Source organism: Oryza sativa, chromosome 6, assembly GCF_034140825.1.
Source record: "Oryza sativa Japonica Group chromosome 6, ASM3414082v1".
Taxonomy (NCBI): Eukaryota; Viridiplantae; Streptophyta; class Magnoliopsida; order Poales; family Poaceae; genus Oryza; species Oryza sativa.
In genome coordinates this window covers 16,956,177-16,961,390 of record NC_089040.1, presented here as the reverse complement: position 1 = coordinate 16,961,390, position 5,214 = coordinate 16,956,177, and the positions used below count along the sequence as shown (strand labels likewise).

Here is a 5,214-nt window from a genome sequence, read left to right as displayed (position 1 = left end):
ACTGTCATTATGAATTTTTCTATTAGTACTATGCGGATCTCGGATAATAATTAATCCTGGCTTGCAACTGTACATAGGGCATGGGATCGGTTCTGTCAATTGGTCCCCAGGACTTGGAAAAAAAAAACTTAGCCGAAGGTTTAATTTTCCAGTGAGTACATGCTCCAATATTATATTGAATCATTAATTTGTTCTAAAAGAAAATGTATATTAAATCTCTTGTCATTTCTCCTCCAGTGTGCAAACCAGGATCATGGGAATTACTGGTGTGGCTATTACGTCTGCGAGTATATCCACTGCCTAAATACGTAAAATTATTCATACATTAATTATGTCTCCATTATCTTATTGATTTCATATATTTAAATCTCATTTTTTTTAAATGACAGGTGATTTACATGAGGGAAAACCTCACCCACGCAGATTTCATAAGGGTTATTCAAGAACAACTGATGGGATTCATCAACGAGCAGATTATTGATCCCGCGGGAGAATTCTATTATGACGGAAAGCCTCTTCTTCAAGCTGGTCCTTCTTCTGAGATGAAGTAGTATATGACAGAAACAATAATTACGAAGTCCGAAGGAATTGTAATATATGTATATATTTATACAAAGAACTACTATACTATACAGCACCTAGGGCGCTACATATTAAACTACGTGTGATACACCCCCACGTCCCACCCATAGCTCAACAGCACACCATGCACACTGATCCCGGCTAAACCACATCCATCAAATTTTGGCAGTTAAAATTTTACTAATTAGACAACCACAATAGTGCACCATATAAGACAATGTCGTCTAGTATTTTTTTTAACAAATTATATTTACCAGCAAGCATGAAGCGACACACAAGACAACAAAGATAGTTTTTTTTTTACCACGTTAAAGCATGAGTATTTATACCGTCCATAACCAATCATTCTATCGTATCCAACCAATTCTCCCATTCACACTCCCTTCTCTTCCTTTTTTTCTGGATCAGAGAAAATAGTGATCATAACAAGAGACGATGAGAAGCAGGTGGAGACGGGTGTAAGTGGTTTCTCCCGTGCGGTTGGCTCGTCAGGGCGATAGCATGGAGGCGGAGCTCCATGTGGTGGCGACGAGATCCATCGGTGAGGGGCGACGGCATCCATCGCAACCCACCATTTTCTGGCTTTTCAATTTACTTTCTCCCTTTTTTTTTATCTAGCGATGGTCTCCTTGCAGCCACGGCGATGGGTAATTGGCGTCAGCGAGATGAGTTGCCGACAATGGTGCCTGCATCTAGCGGCAACCTCGACGACGGCGTGCACGGCCAAGCAGCGGAGGCAGCATCCACGAGGAGGCCGATTCACAGCTGCACGAGAAAATCGTCATCCATGTCGATGCTGACAACGAGATGGTCGGCGATGAGGCTCCACCGTACAAGGAGGTCAGGCGTGAGGGAGGACGGCATCCACTGGGATCTACACTGTGACTGACGGCCTGCGGGCTCGATACGGCGGCATGGTGGCTACCTTGATCCTGGACAGCTTGGGGACGAACAGGTGCTGGCCCAGACGCATGCGGCACCCACAGCCACGACGGGGGAGGCGGCACATGAACTGGTAGCTTATTGTTTTCTTGTTGCTATTCTAATTCCTGTTCTCTGGTTATGCTAATGCTAACTCTATGAAGGTTCTTCTTTACTATGGCCATAAGCTGCACGTAACAGCAGGGATCCCCTCATGTAGATGTCGTTGTCAAAGGATGGTGCTGCTGGCAGAGTACAGAGTTTGGCTGCAGGGCTCAAGCAAGAGAAACGAATAATTGCAGTAGAAGCCGAGCAAGGTAAAAATCCCAATTTTACATCCTGTACTCTACCACCCTAAATATTTTCTTCTGTGCATTGTTGTTGTTGTTGCTGATTTTGATTGCTATGGCAATGGCAGCTGCTACTCTTTGTCACCAGATGGATTGAAATTTGGCTTGTGTACATGCATCACATTTGTTTTTTGCTTTTTGTTTCTAATCGGTGCTTTGGTTGTTCCTCCACTCTAGGTGCCCTCTCCCTGCTCACAGCATGTTCGACAAAATGTCTATGAGAGCAAGAAGATCTGAAGGTTAGTTTCCCTTTACAGTGAAGGTACCATTATTTCCATTCATGGTTTATTGTTGAGAGCTTTATAAGAAATTAATCATGGTTCATTATTAAAATGCACCCAGTTCGTAGTTACTTTTTTTTTTTTGTTAAAGATGCAATTTGTGATTTTCTGCTTCTAATTGAAGCAATTCTTGATTTCTCGCAAGATACAGTTGTGATTTTATATATATATATATATATATATATATATATATATATATATGTGCGTGCTTGGGATGATGCTACCGTAGCTATGGTGTTTTGGGTTGCAACTGGGCTATGTTTTTTTGGCTCCTTTATTTTCTTCTTCTGAAATTTTGGATAGATGAAATCTCAAGGAGCTTGATTGGATAGCAATTCTCTGCAATTTTGTGGTTCAACTGAGCAAATCGATACATTTTTTTTGAACTGCACACTGCATATGATCCTATTGATTGTAAGAATGTTCAATTTTTTTTTATCCATGAGCGGTGGTGATGTGTATTTTTTTATAGAGTAAATTTCACAAAACTACACGTTCTGTGGTCCAAGTTGAAAACTACACACACTTTGACACTTAACACTTAAGTACATATATTCCGGTAGTGTAGTTTCACAAAACCACATATTCGATGAATGGATTCACCCGTGAGATGAAGTGGTTGTTTCACCTAAGATGAAGACATGGCATCCTATTACCAGCCATCGCACGAAATTAATAGGATACCACATCCTCATCCTAAATGGAACAACCACGTCATCTTACGGCTGAATCCATTCATCAATAGTGTAGTATTGTGAAACTAAACTACCAAAATATACGTACTCAAGTGTTAAGTGTCAAAATATGTGTGGTTTTCTGCAACTTGATCCATAAAACATGTAGTTTTGTGAATTTTACTCTTTTTTTTTTGAATGAGCGTTGGTTCTGTTGCGGTGGGTCAGCCCCGTTGATGACATCAATCCTGCATGGGCAGGGAGCTGCGTACATCACGATGAGTCGGCTAGCTACAAGGTACGTTTGCTTGCAACTGAGCTAGCTCCTTTATTTTATTCGTTTTGAAATTTTCAATACGTGAAAAATCAAGGAGCTTGATTGGATGGCAATTCTCTCAAATTTTGTGATTGAACAAAGCAGATGGACTGGCCGGTAGCTTACCGACGTACCGCCTGTGGCCTTACCGCCCTCTACCAAGCAGCAACATAACAGATCTATTCTTTTTTAAAAAAAAATTGCTCACTGCTCACTACATATGGTCCTATCCAATAGAGTAATGTTACTCTGAATATGTCGACACCACAGCTGGTTTCATATTTTAAGATACCACTCAGTCAAGTTCTTGTGGTAAATATTGTCAATTTGTCATTGCTTCCATCAGTTACTACTACATCATAACAACCGATCTAATTCACTCTTGCAGAATTGGATAAACAATGATGGGAATAGTAGTGCTAGACCATCAGCTGGTGGATTGATTTTCTTGTGGATGGTGACTGAGTCTAGTGCCAGCCATATCCATCATTGTTGGTGTTGTAATTTTTTATTTGTTTTTGTGCATTCTACCAATCTATCGCATTGCGTGTGTGATCAAACAGTCGTTGTAATACTAAATCCTGTCCAAACATTTTCTGGATGTGCATAAATATTTTACTCCTGCAGAGTAATTTATTTCCTGAAAAGAAAAAGTCTAAGAGTAATTTATTTACTCAAGGAAGATGGATGATGAAAAGGCACAAAGTAATTTATTTATTAAGAGAAGACTGAACTAATATTTGTTGCCATATCAAGAGTTTTTACTGAGAGGAGACTGAGAGTAAATGATTTATTGAGAGCAAGTACAAAAATCAGGAATGAGATAAGGGTGGAGAACTACTATCATACCCCCTCGGGACGAGGGCTCTGTTCCCTCTAATCTGCTGCCCAGAAGTATATATCGAGTTTTTATTTTTAAAAGTACTGTCTCCGGTCAGTAGAGGAGAGCGACTTGTCCCTTCGGAACAACTGCAACTATCGAGTTTTTCATATTCCATGTACTATCTGATCTAAATATTTAATGCATATACAGCCATTAATGGTTCACCAGATCCAAGTCCTCGTGAAACAAATTATATACTTAAAGAACAAAAGTTTGCGTATAGCCAATCATCTCCTGCCATTTAATCTTGCATTCTGCAAGTATATATGCAATTTGCACGTACTTGATATACCCTGAGGGTGACAACACAATTTGTGCTCCTAAGAAATCAATAGGGAGTAATATATCTATTGAACGAAGAAATCAACTAAAAGAGTAAATCAGTAGAGTAATATATTTACTGAAAGGGGAAATCAACTGAAAGTAAATTATTTATTAAGAGAAGGACGAGAGAAGAAAAATCAGGACAGTAAATCATTTGCTAAGAGAAGGACGAGGGAAGAAAAATCAGGACAGGTGAGGAGTGGGGGTGGGGGGTCGGGGGTGAGTGAAGGGGTATGTGAGGAGAGCGTTTTAGTTATTATGCATCCTGGGTGCGGTTTAGCTGTATGTATGTATGTTTGTATGTATCTATTTATGTGTGTATGTGTGTGTATATACACACATACATATATAGAACTACTATATGGCACCTTAAATGCTACGTAGCTTCGTGGCACTCCTCACACCATCCTCACCCGATCCTAGTAATTTTTTTACTCGCGCCTCCCACCAACATCCCCGCACCCCACCATATCCTCTCATGTTCAAATGGGAGTAATTTTTTTACTCATGCCAATAATTCTATTTATATATTTGTGCAGCAGCTCAACTTTTTATTTCCACTTTCTCTCTCCCCATTCCTTCTCCGTTTTTTTGGCATCTGGGATCCAGAGCGGCGACGGGCTGGCCAGCGTCAATGAGGAGACGCCGGAGGCAACCTTCATCCTCCTCCTCCAGCGAGTGGGGTTGTTCTGGTATTGCGATGGGTGACGGTGGGCCCGCAGGTGGATGTGTCTCTCAGATCCGTTGATGGGGACGGACTCCGGCCGGCAACAACGCCTCGCTCCGGCCGGTGGCCAGAGCGGTGGGCTAGGAAGAAGTGGCCAGTGTGTGTCAGTTCAATCCATGCGCCAGCCAGCGTGGGGTATTGTCGCGACCTCGCTCG

The 5,214-nt window shown here is 41.4% G+C and overlaps 2 long non-coding RNA genes across 2 annotated transcripts; both read left to right on the top strand.

Moving 5' to 3' along the window:
* The first annotated feature begins 964 nt into the window (after window positions 1–964).
* Window positions 965–2,283, top strand: LOC136357131 (uncharacterized). The gene is made up of 3 exons (XR_010742227.1): window positions 965–1,123; window positions 1,201–1,820; window positions 2,031–2,283. It is a non-coding gene; the product is annotated as an uncharacterized lncRNA (long non-coding RNA).
* Window positions 2,284–2,381: 98 nt separating this feature from the next.
* On the top strand, window positions 2,382–3,743 carry LOC112939395 (uncharacterized). The gene is made up of 3 exons (XR_003243082.2): window positions 2,382–3,106; window positions 3,230–3,436; window positions 3,513–3,743. It is a non-coding gene; the product is annotated as an uncharacterized lncRNA (long non-coding RNA).
* The last annotated feature ends 1,471 nt before the right edge of the window (window positions 3,744–5,214 follow it).